General features: G+C 42.4%; 1 long non-coding RNA gene across 8 annotated transcripts in view; it reads left to right on the top strand.

Annotated features, from left to right (window-relative positions):
• ARHGAP19 overlaps positions 1–20,477 on the top strand; it is a 72,871-nt gene that overhangs the window by 6,874 nt on the left and 45,520 nt on the right. The window contains exon 1 of one of the 8 annotated variants that reach the window (XR_002338340.1): positions 6,989–7,460. The exons of 4 other annotated variants lie outside the window; for them this stretch is intronic. This is a non-coding gene — a long non-coding RNA (Rho GTPase activating protein 19). Of the gene's footprint in view, positions 1–6,988; positions 7,461–7,489; positions 7,751–20,477 lie in introns of those variants that run through there. 3 more of the 8 variants (XR_002338336.1, XR_002338337.1, XR_002338342.1) reach the window with 3 other exon arrangements.

The raw sequence follows: 20,477 nt of genomic DNA, 5'->3' as shown, positions 1-20,477 counted from the left end.
TGTTCTCCTGGCTGGGGAAAATGACCTCCAGAACTTTTACTTCGGGGTTCCAGCCCTGAACTTGGTCATTTTTAGCCACGCAGAACTGGTCCCTCTTTCCTTCACCTCACTGAGTCCCATGTCCCTCCACCAATCGTGAATCCCGCAACACAACTGGACAGTTTTCTTCCTCCCTCCCTTTTTCTGGCCTCCCTTGTGGCATGTGGTTGGGGTTAGGGATCAAACCCGAGCCACAGTAGCAACTCAGGCTGCTGAAGTGACAACGCCAGATCCTTAACCTGCTGCGCCACAAGAGAGCTCCTGGACAGTTTTCTTTTCTTTTTTTTCTATCTTTTTAGGGCCACACCCCCGTCATATGGAGGTTCCCAGGCTAGGGGTTGAATATAGCTGCCAGCCTACGCCATAGCCACAGCAACACTGGATCCGAGCCCTGTCTGTGACCTACACCACAGCTCACGGCAACACCAGATCTGAACATCGTCTGCAAACTACACCCTAGCTCATGCAGCGCTGGATCCTTACTCCACTGAGCGAGGCCAGGGATCGAACCTGCATCCTCATGGATACTAGTCGGGATCGTTAACCACTGAGCCACACTGGGAACTCCGACAGTTTTTTTTTTTTTTCAGGCGTGTGGAATCTTAAGTGTGAAGTGAAGGGTTAAGCTTTGCCCCAGCCCAGAATGACTAGGTGCCCCAGGAAGAAAAAAAAAAAATGAGAATGATTTGTAGCACACATTTGTCCTTCGATTTGTTTCCATTTTTGCAGGGCATTCTCCACTGGGAGAGCTTTGTTGGGAGACAGAGCTGTCCCCTAGGTAGAAAGGTAGAAGAAAGTGACATCGGCCCAGCCAATCAGATGTTCTTCCCAACAACTCTGCCTCTCCTGGGGGTGGCAAGGAGACCGTAGGGTAGGTGAGAAATCAGCAGAGGGGTGACTGTGCTGAGAGTCACATGGCCCATTACCCTGGCTGGGTTTCCAGCTCTCTAGCCCCCTTTCTTTCTGCCAGTCCTTGAGCCGGGCATCCTTCCCAGCAAATCCAGTTTCTGCTATGTTAGCCAAAGTCAGTTTCCAGGGCTTGTAACCCAGATTGACATAAACCTAAATGTGTACCTGGCGGGGATAACTTATATATTTTTTTACTTCAATTTTTTTAGATCCGCACCCACAGCATATGGAGGTTCCCAGGCTAGGGATTGAATCAGAGCTGCAGCTGCCAGCCTACACCATAGCCACAGCAACACAGTATCTGAGCCACGTCTGCGATTTATACCACAGCTCACGGCAACACCAGATCTTTACCCCAATGGGCGAGGCCAGGGATCAAACCTGCACCCTCATGGATGCTAGTCAGATTTGTTTCCACTGAGCCAAGAGGAACTCCTGGAGGGGATAGTTTAAAAAAACCAGGGAACATCTATAATGTAGAATACTAGACAGCAGTTCAGAAGAGGAATGGCAAATCTAGGTGTCCTGACATGGAAAGTTCTCCAGGATGCATGTATAAAGGCAATATGGGGAGTTCCCCTCGTGACTCGGTGGGTTCAGAACTCGACTAGTATCCATGAGGAAGTGGGTTCGATCCCTGGCCTTGCTCAGTGGGTTAAGAATTTGGCATTGCGGTGTAGGTGCAGATGCTGTTCATATCCTGTGGTGTAGGCCAGCAGCTACCGCTTGGATTTGACCCCCTAGCTTGGGAACTTCCATAAGCCCCGGGTGAGGCCCTAAAAGGGGGTTGGGGGGGGGACACTATGTATAGCATTTTACCATTTATCTAAAAATTAAAATGATGTATTTATGTATGTATGTGTTACCATTTGAAGGAGAGGCCACAAGAAGAGGAGGTTTTATTGTGCCTGTATCTCTGTATCTCTAGGCCTACAATAGCGCTTGGCATATGGTGGGTGTTCAATAATTTTTTTTTTTTGCTTTGCGTACATGACTTTTTTTTGCTTTTTTTTTTTTTAGGGCCGAACCCTCGGCATATGAAGGTTCCCAGGCTAGGGGTCGACTCAGAGCTGTAGTTACAGGCCTACGCCACAGCCACAGCAATGCCGGTTCCAAGCCGCCTCTTGGACCTATGCCACAGCTCACAGCAACGTCGGATCCTTAAGCCACTGAGAGGGGCCAGGGATTGAACCTGCATCCTCAGGGATCCTAGTCAGATTCATTTCGGCTGCACCATGATGGGAACTCTGATATTTTTATATTTTGTTCTTGGCATCAAAATGTTCTGCTTTAATTCAAGCAAAGGGAATGGCAGGAACAAAACTGAAAACAGAAGACGCATCTGGGAACCTGGAGTCTCTTGGAGGGTGAGGTTCGAGGTGGGGGTGGAGAGGGTGACCCCAAGGTGGGGTCATGGGCACATTCTCCTTTTCTTTTTTTTCTTTTTTTTTTTTTGGCTTTTTGGTGTTTCTAGGGCCGCTCTCATGGCATATGGAGGTTCCCTAGGGGTCTAATCGGAGCTGCAGCTGCCGGCCTACGCCACAGCCACAGCAACACCAGATCCGAGCCGTGTCTGCAACTTACACCACAGCTCACAGCAACGCCAGATACTTAACCCACTAAGCAAGGCCAGGGATCAAACCCGCAACCTCATGGTTTCTAGTCGGATTCGTTAACCCCTGCGCCACGACAGGAACTACACATTCTCCTTTTCTTTCTCTTCCATCTTTTTCCTTCTACTTCCCTCCTAAATTTCCTCCTTTTTTTCCTCCTTCTGTTGAGGCTAGTGCCTTGAAACATAAAGATGATTAAAATACCATATTTGCCTCCAAAGCTCCAAGTCTATTGTGGTAAGTAGAAGGATTTGCACTCACATTTGTGGCCAACTCAAGTCCATGCCTCTGCACCTTTTTTTTTTTTTCTTTTTAGGGCCACACCTGTAGTATATGGAGGTTCCCAGGCCAGGGGTCAAATTAGAGCTGTAGCTGCTGGCCTATACCACAGCCACGGCAACGAGGGATCCGACCTGCATCTTGGACCTACACCACAGCTCACAGCAATGCCTGATCCTTAACCCACTGAGTGAGGCTAGGGATCGAACCTGTGTCCTCAAGAATACTAGTCGGGTACATTACCGCTGAGCCATGACAGGAACTCCAATGCCTCTGCTCTGAAACCATCCTTTAGAGCCCTGGCCTTCTTCCCTTCTCTGCACTTGTGAATTCCTGCGAGTCTGGTCTCTGCTTCGTTATTTAGTCCTCCATGATTCTAAGCTGTCTTCTGTTGTATGTGACTTATGTGTGTTCATTTTGTCTCCCTGAGTCTACTGTAAACTTCTTGAGGGCTGGGGCCACTTTTCTGTGACCTTTTGTTCAGCCAGGCTGTTGGAAACAGGACAACTTTCTGAACTTGCATGAATGCACGCTGTACAACCGTGCTTATCATTGCGCTAACAATGAATAACTAGATGGGGTAAAGATGATTTCAGAGGAGTCGTGACATCTTTGCAGAAACAGAGTGTGCAGGCTTGTCAGCTGGGGGGTCCTTTTACAGGACTCAGCAATGATACTTGCTTTTAATCAGAAGTCACAGCGCAACAGTTGAGTTTGAGGAGAAACACTCCCCTCTCCAGGGTAACTGATTAAATTGTAACTATAAGCCTAATGTATGGTTCTTATCACGCAGCAATGGAGATAGAAGTGTTATCTGAGACAGGAATTTAGCATTCTTAATATTTATCATCTCATCTTGAACATTTATCTAGTCTTAGTGTGTGCCAGGCACTGTGCTATGAAGCAGCTCTTCAGAAATTATCTCATTCAATCTTCATAATACCCCTCTGAAAACTATTATGAACCTCCCTTTACAGAAAAGGAAATAGAATCAGAAAGTTAAGTAACTTGTCCGGGGTCACACAGCTAGAAGTGAAGCAGCTGGGATTTGAACCTAGACTCACTAACTCCAGAGCCCATACTCTTTAACTATGGTGCTATAGCTCCTCAAACATTAAGGATTTTGTGTAAAAAAAATCATCAAAACAGGTGACCCAGAAATATAGTTGTCTGGTGTGGTTTCAGGTTGTAGTGGTAGTACTTTAAAGTTTTGAATATTTTTTTCTGTGTGAAATCATCAATTTAATTCAGTCAGTCAGTCATTTGATGTCCCGGGTGTCCTGGGGCCAGGAAAAAAAACTTGCTCACACTTTAGGGAAAGGGCAGAATTTGAGCCTTGGCTTCCCTGCTTTGTATATATGGCAATTATGCAACTTGAATTTTCTAAGGCTGTCTGGGTTTCAATGAAAAATTTCACTGATAGTATGTTTATTGAATTTTGCATTTCTTTTCGTGTATTTGCACAATAAAAACAGTTTTTTAAACATAAAACTAGAAGTTCCTGTTGTTGCTCAGCAGTAACGAACCTGACTAGTATCCACAAAGATGTAGGTTTGATCCCAGGCCCCCCATTCAGTGGGTTAAGGATCTGGCATCGACATGAGCTGTGGTTTAGGTTGCAGTTGTGGCTCCCATCTGGTGTTGCTGTGGTGTGGTGTAAGCCAGCAGCTGCAGTCTGATTTGACCCCTAGCCTGGGAACTTCCATATGTTACAGGTGTGGCCCTAAAAAAAACCCCAAAGAAACCAAAACGACATAAAACTAAATGCAATTTTATGTAGACACTTTGATCAAACTTTTTAATGTGAATTGATCAACTGAAATAATGTATTAGAACATGTGATTCAACTTTTTTTTTTTTCTTTTTAGGGCTGCACTTGTGTATGCATATGGAGGTTCCCAGGCTAAAGGTTGAATTGGAGCTACAGCTGCCAGCCTACACCACAGCCACAGCAACGCCAGATCTGAGGTGTGCCTGCAACCTACACCACAGCTCATGTCAATGCCAGATCCTTAACCCACTGAGTGAGGCCAGGGATCGAACCCACAACCTCATAGTTCCTAGTCAGATTCGTTCCCGTTGCGCCGCAATGAGAATTCTGTGATTCGACTTTTGATTTGGATGATATAGTCTAAGGACTTACTTGTTCATTTGTTCAAAAAATATTTATTCAGAGTCCACTGTGTGCCAGATTTCATGGGAAGCAAAATAGATGTAGCCTCTACTCACATGTGATAGGAAGTCTAGCTGGGAACCCTCACATGAAATGAATGGTAACATGAACTATATAATTATAAGCTGTGCTAAGAGCTATGAAGGGGGGTCCCCTGGTGGCTCCGTGGGTGAGGGATCTGCTGTTGTCACTGCTGTGGTGAGGGGTTCCATTTCTGGCCCCGGGGAATTTCCACATACTGCAGGTGTAGCCTAAATAAATAAATAAAATATGTGAAAAATAATAAGATAATAAAAGGGGCCATCCAGAAAAAGCAACAGAGCAAAGGCCCTGAGCCAGGGATGAGTTTGAGAAACTGAAATACATGTGGGTAGAGCTTAGTGAAAGCGGAGAGATTTAGGAGATCCTTAGATGAAACGATGTCAGAAAGAACACCAGGAAAAATACCCGGATCTAGAATCAACCCGCAGGGAAATATAGTACAGAGAAAAAAAATAATGCTTTAAGTTTACATTATTCTCGCATCTGTTGCCTTTGTTAATCCTCACCTGAAGCCCCTGAGGTAGGGAGGGCAAGCATAATTACAGTTATTTCTCCCACTGAGGATTAAAGCTAAATCAGGGACAAATTTTTTTTTTAATTTTTTTAAAAAATTTATTTATTTTTTGTCGTTTTGCCTTTTCTTGGGCGCTCCCGCGGCATATGGGAGGTTCCTAGGCTAGGGGTCTAATCGGAGCTGTAGCTGCCAGCCTACACCAGAGCCACAGCAACGCGGGATCCGAGCCACATCTGCGACCTACACCACAGCTCATGGCAACACCGGATCCTTAACCCATTGAGCAAGGGCAGGGATCGAACCCACAACCTCATGGTTCCTAGTTGGATTCGTTAACCACTGCGCCACGACGGGAACTCCAGGGACAAAATTATGCAGGTTTTGGGTCCATGATTCAGATCAGAAAAGTAAATTCTCTGGTTTCTCTGGGAAGCCCGAAGGGAGCGGGTGGAATGAAGAAGTGGCCCACCCTTATGCTCTCTGAAAAAAGCACGTTGTAACTAAATTTAATAAGTACCTCTTGGCTGTCACTCTGTACTTGACTCTTGTAGATAATTCTTTCTGTTATTTGGAAAGAAGGATCTTGATTTTTTTATTTTTTTTTTTTAGCGCTGCACCGGATATGGAGTTCCAGGCTAGGGTCGATCAGCTGTAGCTGCCCTACTCCAGACACGCCAGATCTAGACTTCTCCTTACTACGCTCATGCTATGCCGTATCTTAACGCATTGAGCAAGGCCAAGGATCCTAGTCGGATTTGTTTCCTCTGCATTTTAGAGAGTGATCTTTTTATTTGGGGTGGGGGAGCACACGTGCAGCAAATGGAAGATGGAAGTTCCCAGGCTAGGGATTGAATCCTGCCTCGCTTACGCCACAGCCACGCCGGATCCTAGTCTTATCCAACTGAGCAGGGCCAGGGATCGAACCTCATACTCATGGATGCTTGCCGGGTTTCCATGAGGAAACCGTGGGAACTACCTAGAAAGTGATTCTTTTTTTTTTTTTTTTTTTTTTTTTTTTTGTCTTTTTGCTATTTCTTTGGGCCGCTCCCGCGGCATATGGAGGTTCCCAGGCTAGGGGTCCAATTGGAGCTGTAGCCCCCAGCCTACGCCAGAGCCACAGCAACGCAGGATCCGAGCCACGTCTGCAACCTACACCACAGCTCAGGCAACGCCGGATCGTCAACCCACTGAACAAGGGCAGGGATCGAACCCTCAACCTCATGGTTCCTAGTCGGATTCGCTAACCACTGTGCCACGACGGGAACTCCGAAAGTGATTTTTTTTTTTTAATTAATTAATTTATTTATTTTTTTTATTTTCCCACTCTACAGCAAGGGGGTCAGGTTATCCTTACATGTATACATTACAATTACAGTTTTTCCCCCACCCTTTCTTCTGTTGCAACATGAGTATCTAGACATAGTTCTCAATGCTATTCAGCAGGATCTCCTTGTAAATCTATTCTAAGCGAAAGTGATTCTTAAAGTCTGTCAAATTCGACAGTTCTGTAATTCTGAAATCTGTACACTGGGTCAAAATTCAGCGTAGGCCGGGAATTTCTGCCTTGAACATAAAAGTCTGTGGACTCTCACGGGTTCATCAAAATGAAGAACTACAACTCCCGGCAGACCTCGCGGCCTGGCTCTCTTCTCCACCCTTTTCCTTTCCGCCATGACTGGGGTCGACCAATGACGGTTAACTATTTGAATAGACCAATAATATGAAACTGTGCAGGTTGAGGAGGGGCGGATAAGCCATCCAATCGTACAAGAGAAGGGGAAACGCCTTAGCCAGTCCAAAGGCATGGGGGCGGGGAAAGAAGTTTGCTGACTAAGATGGCGACCGAGGCGCAGAGTGAAGGGGAGGTGCCAGCCCGGGAATGCAGCCGGAGGTGAGCCGAGTTCTTGGTCCAGCTGCCTAGGAAACGAGGCCATGGGCCGGACTTACTGACGCCTTTCCCTTGGGTCACGATGACCCAGCGGGGCTGGGCTTTTTTCCTTTCTCCCGTGAGTTTCTCACCCTCGCGCCTCCGGGGCTGAGGCGCGTTGGTCTGGCCGCAGCGCTGGGCTCCAGCCGGGCGGGACTTGGTCCTGCTGAGGCTCGTTGGAGGTCCATCCGCGGCGTTATGACCAGTTGGTGACGGCGGCGCTGCCTGCCTTTGCGCTGAGGCTCATCTTGATGGTGAGGAAACTCAAGCCCAGAGCTGTTAAGCAAATTCCTCAACCTTGCACAGCACTGGGAGAGAACGCTGTCAGTACTTTTTAATCATTTCCGAAGCAGTTTATATAGTTAAGTTGGAGCACGGATTTGAGTGTCAGAAATGGGTTTGAGTCCCTGGGGCTATTAAACATTCTTTTATTTTATTGTGGTAAAAACACTTAACACTTCACATCTACCCTGCTGGTAAATTTTTTAACGGTACAATAAGTACTGTTGTCTCTGTACAATGTTGTACAGCAGATCTCAAGAGCTTACTCATCTTGCTCAACTGAAACTTTATGCCTATTAAACTTTATGCCCCATTCCTCCTCTCCTAACCCCTTGCAACCCCCATTCCACTCTTTAATTCTGTCAATTGGACTGTTTTTAGATACTTCATCTAAGTAGATACCCCATGTAAGTGGAATCATTTGTCTCTCTGAACTGGCTTATTTCACTTAGCAAAATGCCCTCAAGGTTAATCCATGTTGTCGCATATTGCAGAATTTTCTTCTTATTTAAAGGCAAGTAATATTCCATTCTGTGTATATATCACATTTTGCTAATCTGTTCATATGTCCATGGACATTTAGGTTGTTTCTACATCTTGGCTATTGTTACTCATGCCTAAGTGAATATGAGAGAGCTAGTAATTCTTTGAGATCCTGATTTCAATACTTTTGGATAAATACACAGAAGTGGGATTGCTGGATCATATAGTAGTTCTATTTTCAGGTTTTTTTTTTTTTTTTGAGGAGCCTCCATATTATTTGCTGTAGCACTGTGCTGTTTTGCTTCCTCACCAATCAGTTAGTCTGAAAGCTGGAACAAAGGTTCTAGTTTCTCCCTATCCTCACCAACACTTGTCTTTTGTTTCTGTTTGTTTATTTATTTATTTGTTTTTTTTAATAGCCATCCCGATAGGGGTGATCAGGAAACAAGGATGCCCATTCTTGCCACCTCTATTCACCATAGTATTGGAAGTCCTAGCTGGAGCAATTAGGCAAGAAAAAAATAAAAAGGCATCCAAATTGAAAAGGAAGAAGTAAAATTATCCCTGTTTGCAGACAACATGATTTTATATATAGAAAACCCTTAAGACTCTAACGAAAACACTGTTAGAACTAATAAACAAATTTAGTACAGTTGCAGGATCCAAAGTCAACATACAAAAATCAGTTGTGTTTCTGTACATTAAAAATGAACTACAAGAAGGAGTTCCCATTGTGGCAAATCAGAAATGAATCCAACTAGTATCCATGAGGGTGGGAGTTCTATCCCTGGCCTTGCTCGGTGGGTCAGCAATCTGGCGTTGCTGTGCTATGTGGTGTAGGTTGTGGCTATGGCTCAGATCCTGCATTGCTGTGGCTGTGGTGAAGGCCGATAGCTGCAGCTCCAATTCAACCCCTAGCCTGAGAACTTCCATATGCCTCTGGTGCAATCCTAAAAAAAAAAAAAGAAAGAAAGAAAGTGAAAGTAAAAGAAAAAAAAGAATGAACTACAGGAGTTCTGTGGAGCAGCATGTTAAGAATCCAGTGTTGTCACTGCAGTGACTTGGGTCGCAGTGTGGGTTTGATCCCTGGTCCTGCAACTTTCACATGCCACGGGTGTGGCCAAAAGAAAAAAAAAAAAAGAATGAACTATATGAAAATAAAATTAGGAAAATAATCCTATTTACAATTGCACCAAAAAAAAAACTTGAGCCAATTTTAATTTTTTAATTTATTTAAATTTTTTTATTATTTAATTTTTTTTGTTGTTTTTTTTAGTCTTTTTGCCTTTTCTAGGGCCGCTTCCTGCGGCACATGGAGGTTCCTAGGCTAGGGGTCTAATCGGAGCTGCACTTGCTGGCCAACACCACAGCTACAGCAACACCAGATTTCAGCTGCATCTACACCTCAGCTTTTAGCAACACCAGATCCTTAACTCATCGATCGAGGCCAGGGATGGAACTCGTGTCTTCTTGGATACTAGTCGGATTTGTTACCGCTGAGCCACAATGGGAACTCCTGAATGAGTACTTTTTTTCTGAAGATACTCTCTGACTACTTTGAGTGAACCTTTTAAATTACACTTTTTTTTTTTTTTTTTTTGTCTTTTTGCCATTTCTTGGGCCGCTCCAGTGGCATATGGAGGTTCCCAGGCTAGGGGTTGAATCGGAGCTATAGCCGCCAGCCTATGCCAGAGCCACAGCAATGCGGGATCAGAGCCACATCTGCGACCTACACCACAGCTCATGGCCAAACCAGATCGTTAACCCACTGAACAAGGGCAGGGATCGAACCTGCAACATCATGGTTCCTAGTCGGATTCGTTAACCACTGTGCCACGACGGGAACTCCTAAATTACACTTTATTAACCATCTTTTAGGATGGGTTGTTTCTAGAAATGCCAGAGCCTGCTGTGGGTAGATGTTTTGCTAGTTTTACCTGATATATTCAGTCAGGGTTCAATTACACAGAATCTGTACAGTAATTGGATAAAGAAAGTTTAATATAAAGAGGTATTGGAGGAATTCCCATCGTGGTGCAGTGGTTAATGAATCCGACTAGGAACCATGAGGTTTTGGGATTGATCCCTGGCCTTGCTCAGTGGGTTAAGGATCTGGCGTTGCCGTGAGCTGTGGTGTAGTTTGCAGACATGGCTTGGATCCTATGTTGCTGTGGCTGTGGTGTAGGCCGATGGCTACAGCTCCGATTAGACCCCTAGCCTGAGAACTCCATATGCTGAGGGTACAGCCCTAGAAAAGGCAAAAAGACAAAAAAAAAAAAAAGTTATTGGAGTTCCCATTGTGGCTCAGCAGTAACAACCCAACTAGTATCCATGAGGATGCGGGTTCGAACCCTGGTTTCGCTCAGTGGGGTAAGGATCTGGGGTTGCAGTGAGCTGTGGTGTAGGTCACAGACATGGCTTGGATCTGGTATTGCTATAGCTGTGGTGTAGGCTGGTGGCTACAGCTTCAATTTGACCCGTAGCCTGGGAACTTCCATATGTTGCGGGTGTGCCCTCCCCCGCCAAAAAAAAAGACCAAAAAAAAGAGTTATTGTCTATAATTTGGGATTGGAATTAACAAGGGATTGGGTAATAAGTAAAGACTTTTCTAAAGAATATACCAATAGCAGAAATCAGAATCAGCTATATAGTGCATATGTATATCAGGTTGTCATGTCGTATGATTTAAATATCATATATATATATATATATATATATATATATGCAGCATATGGAGGTTCCCAGGCTAGGGGTCCAATTGGAGCTACAGCTGCCGGCCAACACCACAGCCACACCAATTCAGGATCCCAGCTGCATCTGTGACCTACACCTTAGCTCATGGCAAAACCAGATCCATAACCTATTGAATGAGGCCATGGATCGAACTGGCAACCTCATGGTTCCTAGTTGGATTCTTTTCTGCCCTGCCACAATGAGAACTCCTAAATATAATTTTTATCTGCCAATTATACCTTGATAAAGCTGAAAAAAATAAGTAAAGAATCCACTATAATCCTTAGGGTTGAGATAGAATATGCTAAGAAGAGGTACCCTAGGACAGAGATCCCACCTTGTTAGAGAAAGAATGGCCAGATAAGTTACTGTGGTGGAACTTGTTGGAAATTAACCTTACAGAACCTAGCAGAAATCCACCCTTTAGGATAGTGGGGAAGGCTGTTCATAGGGAGATGCTTTGGGGGGAAGCAACTGGCTTGTGGGTGCTGCTTGTAGAGTGCAGGATTCTATTAGTGGAGAAGCTGAGCACGCTGCAGGAGCTTGCCTAGAGGAGCAGCCTGGAACCAGAAAGGGAAAGGTCCTGCCACCTGCCCTGTCTCTCCAGTGATCTTTGTAAATGATGCTTAATACTGTACCAGCTGGAAAAGGAAATACACTTAAAGGCTTCGGCTCCATTTTTGCAGCATTAGGTAATAATGGGTGAGAGGCAATAAGTTGATAACTAGTACATGTGGAGAATCATCTTATCTAAATTTTAAGCTTTCCTAGATGCAGCATTACGTACGTTAAGTCTATTCCATAGATAAGTGTGAGGTGGTATGTAGGCTCCAAATGAATGAAGGGGGGCAGAAACAAGTTAGGGGACAAGAAGGTGATTAGTATTTAAATTTGCTCTGACACTTATTTGCGTGTCATTCCAAATGGGAATGACATTTTTTTTTTTTGGAAGTAAGAGCCTGAAGCAAGACTGTTAAATTATATTTAACATAATAACTATTGTTTATCTATTTTATTTTATTTTATTTTTTGTCTTTTGTACTTTTTAGGGCTGAAACCCTGGCACATGGAGTTTCCCAGGCCAGGGGTCCAATCAGAGGTACAGCTGCCGGCCTACACCACAGCCAGAACAGCTCCAGATCCGAGCCTCATCTGCAACCTACACCACAGCTCATGGCAATGCTGGATCCTTATCCCACTGAGTGAGGCCAGGGATTGAACCTGCAACCTCATGGTTCCTAGTCGGATTTGTTTCTGTTGCACCACACCGGGAACTCCTATGCTGTAGTATTTATTAATCCTTAAACTTTTGAAAAATTAACATGTAATTAAAATATTGTTTATATTCACAAATATGAAAATTAGATGTTTCCTTTAAAGGTATATGAATTGAGGGGAGTTCTTGCAGTGGCACATCGGAAATGAACCTGACTAGTATCCATGAGGATTTGGATTAGATCCCTGGGCTCTTTCAGTGGGTTGGGGATGTGGCTTTGCCGTGAACTGTGGTAGGCCACAGACTTGGCTCAGATCCCATGTTGCTGTGGCTGTGACATAGGCTGGCGACTACAGCTCCAATTCGACCCCTAGCCTGGGAACTTTCATATGCTGCACATAGGGCCCTAAAAAGCAAAAAAAAAAAAAGAAAAAAGGTAAATGGATTAGGCATATAAGTTTAAATAAAAAGACAAAAAAAAAAAAAGAAAAATGATTCAGTTAATATTTGTCCAAGTTTTTTTTTTTTTTTTTTGTCTTTTCTAGGGCCGCTCCCACAGCATATGGAGGTTCCCAGGCTAGGGGTCGAATCGGAGCTGTAGCCGCTGGCCTACACCACAGCCACAGCAACGAGGGATCCGAACCGCATCTGCAGCCTACACCACAGCTCCCGGCAGCGCTGGATCCTTAACCCACTGAGCAAGGCCAGGGATCGAACCCACAACCTCATGGTTCCTAGTCAGATTCGTTAACCACTGCGCCACAACGGGAACTCCTTGTCCAAGTTTCTGAAATGTATTATAATAAGCAAACCATTATTTGACATGCTTTAAAATAATGTCACCCAATTAGAGGAAAAGGTGTGTGTCCATTGGATTCTATCAGTGCCAATGAAAGGAGAAAAATAATTCATAAATGAAATATAGAAACCACATAGTTCTTAATATTAAATTGGTAATTTCATGCCACTATGACAGCTACAATTGCTATATGTGTTTTAATTATAAATTTGGGGGGAGAGGGGACCTAATTAATTTAGAAACTAGCTAAAGAATGACATTGGGATTATGTAACAAAGAAGTTCCTCATTTGTTTTATTTTTATGCTGAACACAATTACAGAGATAAAACCAGAGTGTAAAAACAGTGAAACTAAAGAAAAACTCACCAAATAACAGGAAACTAAGAATCAGGGGAATATCAGAAACCAAGAAACTCTAGATAAAGAATGACATTGGGATTATGTAATAAAGAAATTCCTTAGGCTAGGGGTTGAATCAGAGCTCCCCTAAGGCCTATGCTGTAGCCATAGCAATGTGGGATACCAGCCACATCTGCAGCCTATGCCACAGCTTGGCGCAATGCTGATCCTTAACCCACTGATCCAGGCCAGGGATTGAACTCACATCCTCATGGATGCTATGTCGGGTTCTTAACCCGCTGAGCCACTGCAGGAACTCTGAAAGTATGACTTTAATGAGAGACCATTATATGCACTACATTAAGCCCTTTGAAATATGGTTAGCTTTTGTATGCCTAAGTCTATTTATCATTTAAAAATTTTCTGGGGGATTCCCATTGTGGCTCCGTGGTAACGAGCCCAACTAAGCATCCATGAGGATGCAGGTTTGATCCCTGGCCTTGCTCCATGGGTTAAGGATCTGGCGTTGCTGTGGCTGTGGTGTAGGCCAGCAGCTGCAACTTCGATTTGGCCCCTAGCCTGGGAACTTCCATATGGTGCAGGTGAGGCCCTAAAAGCAAAAACAAAGTTTTCTGACTTTTAGGATCCCTATAATTCCTCCACTTGTTGTAGTAACAGTTTCTTCACTTAAGTAACAAGGTCTACTTTATTTTTTTTGGTCAGGTCATTTGTGGCAGCTGTCCTCATGGCCAAGCTCTCCTCAATTAAATCTCTGTTCACTTTGCTCCATTTGTTAGGAGGTCTCTAGCAAGAAATCAGTCATTTTTCGACCTGTTTTTTTTTTTTTCATCAAATAAGCATGGCTTTTAAATATTAAAAATAAGTCTACCAATGTGAAACACACTTAAATCCTTGTGTTACATTTTCATTGAAAATTTGAATCCAGGTTATGTGTATTGAGCTTGTACAGAGGATAAAGCCTAAATTTTATTAAAGCGTAAATATTTTAACCAAAAGACTTTTTTTGGTATTAAGAAATAAAAGTGTTGAAAAGAAATTGGAATATTTAAATTTTTAGGAGTTCCTGTCGTGGCGCAGTGGTTAACGAATCCGACTAGGAACCATGAGGTTGCGGGTTCTGTCCCTGCCCTTGCTCAGTGGGTTAACGATCCGGTGTTGCTGTGGGCTCGGATCCCGCGTTGCTGTGGCTCTGGCGTAGGCCGGTGGCTACAGCTCCGATTCGACCCTAGCCTGGGAACCTCCACATGCCGCGGGAGCGGCCCAAAGAAATAGCAAAAAAAAAAAAAAAAAGGAAAAATTATTTGCAACCTGTTTCCACAGTCATCTCATGGGGCCTTCTGGCTGCTCATTTGTTAATTGCACCTGTGATCGACCACTTGTGTTTTTGAAGATAGAGACAGTGGAAAAAAATAGCATAATTTAGTGTTTAGTGAATTTTATATTTCCAGAGGCCAGAGACGTAGTCCAGTTTCTCGTTTCTGTACCTTATAATTTCTTAAAATTATAAAGCCCTCAGTAGATCATAGTTTGAATAAATAAATGAGCGATTTCAATTTCTTGTTTGGCTACCGTGTGCCTCAGAAAAGCATTTCACCTTCTTATGCTAGTTGATGAAGAGACTTATGATTAGGTTCATAGAATATTGACTAAGGGATAACAGCTCTTTTTTTGGGGGGGGGGTGCGCCTGCAGCATGCAGAAATTCCTGAGCCAGGGATCAAATCTGCGTCTCATCAGTGACCTGAGTGACTGGATCCTTAACCTTTTGCACCACAAGGGAATGCTGAAAACTTTTTTCTTAAGAATTTTCAATATGTAAAGTTGTGTAGATAGGAATAAGTTATTTGCCAGACCAGAAGCATTAGCTGTCTCTTGGATAGTATTACTCTGGACTTTGGAACAAGTGGATTTAGAAGTAGTCTTTTGGAATCTCATCTGATCATAGGTAGAAATACTTCATGTTTTAATTACCTGAAGCTCATCGCATTTAAGTCTGTAGGAAAAGAGTCTCCTGAAGCTTTGACTATACTTTTTTGAGGGGTAAACATCTTTTAGGTTATGATAAGAGAGACATGTGTTGTCAGCGAAGCATCCTTTAGAACTTTCTCAAATGAATAGGGAATTTTGATATTACTTTTCTAATATAAGTAAACTTTCTTCCAATTGTACACCAGCCTGGGAGAGAAAAAGCAAGGGAAGTGGCAGCAACAGAATTAATGGCAATTCTTATGACACCCAAAAGGATGAAAGTCGACAAGTTAAATATATGTTAATAAACCTGAGTTATTTGTACTCTGGAAGAATAATTAGCGTTCTTGACTGAGAACTTTCCATTGTCATTCCATAGGGCAAAATCTTAGGTTTCCAGAATGTTTAGGTTAAAAGGGTAAGGAATCAGAAATTCCTTCATCTGCCAGTGTAACTCAGATCTAGTTGCTCTAGAAGTCTGAAATCACTTCAAGTTGGGATCAAATATAGGGGTCAAATATATTTTTGCAGACTATTGGAGTCTATAAATTAGTGATAAGAGGTCCCTATTATAAAATCTTAGACAGCTACTCTTTTTTAAAATTTTATAATGATTTTTATTTTTTTCCATTATAGCTGGTTTACAGTGTTCTATCAATTTTCTACTGTACAGCAAGGTGACCCAGTTACACATACATGTATTCATTCCTTTTTCTCAGATTATCATGCTCCATCATAAGTGGCTAGATATAGTTCCCAGTTCTGTACAGCAGAATCTCATTGCTTAACCATTCCAAAGGCAATAGTTTGCTTCTATTAACCCCAAATTCCAATCCATTCCACTCCCTCCCTCTCCCCCTTGGTAACCACAAGTCTGTTCTCCATGTCCATGATTTTCTTTTTTGTAGAAAGGTTCATCTGTGCCATATATTAGATTCCAGATATAAGTGATATAATATGGTATTTGTCTTTCTCTTTCTGACTTACTTCACTTAGTATGAGAGTCTCTAGTTCCATCCATGTTGCTGCAAAGGGCATTATTGTGTCCTTTTTATGGTTGAGTAGTATTTCACTGTGTATATATATCACATCTTCTTCTTTATTTTTTTTTGTCTTTTTGCCTTTTCTAGGGCTGCTTCCCCCTGCATATGGGGGTTTCCAGCCTAGGGGTCTAATCAGAGCTGCAGCCGCTGGCCCACGCCACAGTCACAGCAATGCAAGATCCAAGCCGTGTCTGCAACCTACTCCACAGCTCACAGCAATGCTGGATCCTTAACCCACTGAGCGAGGCCAGGGATCGAACGCACAACCTCATGGTTCCTAGTCAGATTCGTTAACCACTGCGCCATGATGGGAACTCCGATATCACATCTTCTTAATCCATTCATCTTTTGATGGACATTTAGGTTGTTTCCATGTCTTGGCTATTGTGAATAGTGCTGCGATGAACATACAGGTGCATGCGTCTTTTTCAAGGAAAGTTTTGTCTGGATATATGCCCAAGAGTGGCATATGGGTCATATGGTAGGTCATATGGTAGTTCTATGTATAGTTTTCTAAGGTACCTCCATACTGTTTTCCATAGTGGTTGTACCAATTTACATTCTCACCAACAGTGCAGGAGGGTTCCCTTTTCTCCACATCCTCTTCAGCATTTGTTATTTGTGGACTTATTAATGATGGCCATTCTGACTGGTGTGAGGTGGTACCTCATAGTAGTTTTGATTTGCATTTCTCTAATAATCAGTGATGTTGAGCATTTTGTCATGTGCTTGTTGGCCATCAGTATATCTTCTTTGGAGAAATGTCTCTTCAAGGTCTTTTGCTCATTTTTCAATTGGGTTGTTGGCTTTATTGCTGTTGAGTTGTATAAATTGTATATTTTAGAGATGAAGCCCTTGTCAGTTGCATCATTTGAAACTGTTTTCTCCCATTCTGTAAGTTGTTTTTTTTTTTTTTTTTTATGGTTTCTTTTTCTGTGCAAAATCTTGTCAATTTGAATAGGTCCCATTGGTTTATTTTTGCTTTTATTTCTGTTGGTTTGGGAGACTGACCTGAGAAAACATTTGTAAGGCTGGTGTCAGAGAATGTTTTGCCTGTGTTCCCTTCTAGGAGTTTTATGGTGTCTTGTCTTACATTTAAGTCTTTAAGCCATTTTGAGTTTATTTTTGTGCATGGTGTGAGGGCGTGTTACAGTTTCATTGATTTACATGTGGCTGTCCAGTTTTCCCAGCACTGCTTGCTGAAAAGATTGTCTTTTTTTCTGTTTTATATTCTTGCCTCCTTTGTTGAAGATTAATTGATCATAGGTTCCTGGGTTTATTTCTGCATTCTCTATTCTGTTCTGTTGGTCTGTATGTCTGTTTTGGTACCAGTACCACACTGTCTTGATGACTGTGGCTTTGTAATAGTGCCTGAAGTCTAGGAGAGTTATGCTTCCTGCTTGGTTTTTGTTCCTCAGCATTGTTTTGGAAATTCTGGGTCTTTTGTGGTTTCATATAAATTTTCGGATTGTTTGTTCTAGTTCTGTGAAAAATGTCATGGGTAATTTGATAGGGATTGCATTGAATTTGTGGATTGCTTTGGGTAGTATGGCCATTTTTACAATATTAATTTTTCCAACCCAGGAGCATGGAATATCTTTCCATTTCTTTGAATCCTTTTTAATTTCCTTGATTAATGTTTTATACTTCTCAGCATATGTCTTTCACCTCCTTGGTCAGGTGTATTCCCAGGTATTTGATTTTTTTAGGGTGCAATTTTAAAAGGCTTTATATTTTTGTATTCCTTTTCTAATATTTCATTGTTAGTATACAGAAATGCGACCAATTTCTGAATGTTAATTTTATATCCTGCTACTTTGCTGAATTCGTTGATCAGTTCAAGTAGTTTTTGGGTTGAGTCCTTAGGGTTTTCTATATATAGTATAATGTCATCTGCATATAGTGTCAGTTTTACCTGTTCTCTTCCAATTTGGATATGTTTTATTTCTTTTGTTTGTCTGATTGCTGTGGCTAGGGCTTCCAATACTATGTTGAATAACAGTGACGATAGTGGGCATCCTTGTCTTGTTCCAGATTTAGTGGGAAGCCTTTCAGATTTTCTCCATTGAGTATTGTAGTTGCTGTGGGTTTGTCATAAATGGCTTTATGTTAAGGTATGTTCCCTCTATACCCACTTTGGTAAGCATTTTTATCATGAGTGGATATTGGACTTTGTCAAATGCTTTTTCTGCATCTTTTGAGATGATCATGTGGGTTTTGACTTTTCTTTTATTCATTATGTATGACGTTGATTTATTTATTTATTTATTTATTTATTTATGTCTTTTTGCTATTTCTTGGGCCGCTCCCACGGCATATGGAGGTTCCCAGGCTAGGGGTCTAATTGGAGCTGCAGCCACTGGCCTACGCCAGAGCCACAGCAACGCGGGATCCGAGCCGCGTCTGCAACCTACACCACAGCTCAGGGCAACGCGGGATCGTTAACCCACTGAGCAAGGGCAGGGACTGAACCCGCAACCTCATGGTTCCTAGTCGGATTCGTCAGCCACTGCGCCACGACGGGAACTCCAGACGTTGATTTATTTGTGTATGTCGAACCGTACTTGTGAACCTAAGATGAATCCCACTTGGTTGTGGTGTATGATCTTTTTTATATGTTGTTGGATTCGCTTGGCTAAAATTTTTTTTTTTTTTTAATTTTTTTTTTCTTTTTTTTTTTTTTTTGTCTTTTTGCTATTTAACCCACTGAGCAAGGGCAGGGACCGAACCCTCGACCTCATGGTTCCTAGTCGGATTCGTTAACCACTGCGCCATGACGGGAACTCCTTGGCTAAAATTTTGTTGAGAATTTTTGCATCTATATTCATCAAAGATAATTGGCCTATAGTTTTCTTTTTTGGGTGTATCTTCATCTGGTTTTGGTATTAGGGTGATGTGGACAGCTACTCTTACGGACAGAGCATTTCAAAACTTTTGTTAGAAATTGAATATTATTTCCTGAAAAACTGTGGTACAACTTAACTTTAAAACTGTTTCATGTATAAAAAACCTGCCAGCTTGGGCACATGGAGCCTGCTTTATTTTTTCTTTCTATGTACAGAATTCATAATACCAGTGTAACTTTGACTTGGAGAAAAAGTGAAGAATAACAGCCTCTTATTTATTACTTGTATGTATTAATATGCAATAGCTCTCCAATAAAGTGAAACGTTTTAAAGCCATGTTTCAGAGCCAGAAGGTTGAAAAGGCAGTAAGAGAGTGCATACTTCTCTCAGGGTGGTAAGTCAGGTTTAGACAACTTTAAATATAGCTCATATTTTGATAGATGTTGCCAAGATTGTGGTTCTTGGAGAACAAATCAAGTTAAGCAATTCACTAGGGAGGAAACATTTAGTTTTGTGGGTATGCAATTTTGATAGTAGTCAGCCAAAAGATACATCTGCAGGATATAGTTATTTTTTTCCCTACTGCCTTGAATTTTGCAGATTCATGGGTTCAGCATGCCTTAAAAGCACTTGCATTTCATTTTTATGTAATTGATTTTTCAGCTGTGGATTTTGTTTCCAGTCCTTTCACTAAGCATATCACCTTACATGTAGAGTTCCATCTAGTGGTAAAAGTAATCATTGCAGACTATAGTAATAAAAAATAATCCTTTTTGAGGGATACATTTTGCCTCTTATTACTCTTTGGGGTATTTGCCTAGCATATGCATTTAAATACTGGAGTCCTTGCTATCGCTAAGTGCCCATGTACCTAACTACTAATTCTCCTGGTTCTGGCCATCTGTGCAGAAACCTTTTTTTTTTTTTTCTCTCCCCCTCTTTTTCCCTTTTCTAGGGCTGCACCCATGGTATATGGAGGTTTCCAGGCTAGGGGTCTAATAGGAGCTGTAGCCACTGGCCTATGCCACAGCCTCAGCAGTGCTGAATCCAAGCTGCGTCTGCGACCTACACAACCATTTGTTAATCACTGAGCTGTGACAGGAACTCCTATGGAGAAAGCTTTATGATGAGGAAATTAATCTTTTGTATATACTTTACTTTGATTTTCTTTTCTTTTCTTTGCTACACCTGTGGCATATGGAAGTTCTCAGGCTAGGGGTTGAATTGGAGCTGCAGCTGCTGGCCTACACC

The sequence above is a fragment of the Sus scrofa genome, chromosome 14 (assembly GCF_000003025.6).
Source record: "Sus scrofa isolate TJ Tabasco breed Duroc chromosome 14, Sscrofa11.1, whole genome shotgun sequence".
NCBI classification, from domain to species: domain Eukaryota; kingdom Metazoa; phylum Chordata; class Mammalia; order Artiodactyla; family Suidae; genus Sus; species Sus scrofa.
The sequence above is the reverse complement of the archived record's forward strand: the minus strand, read 5'-3'. Positions and strand labels throughout refer to the sequence as shown.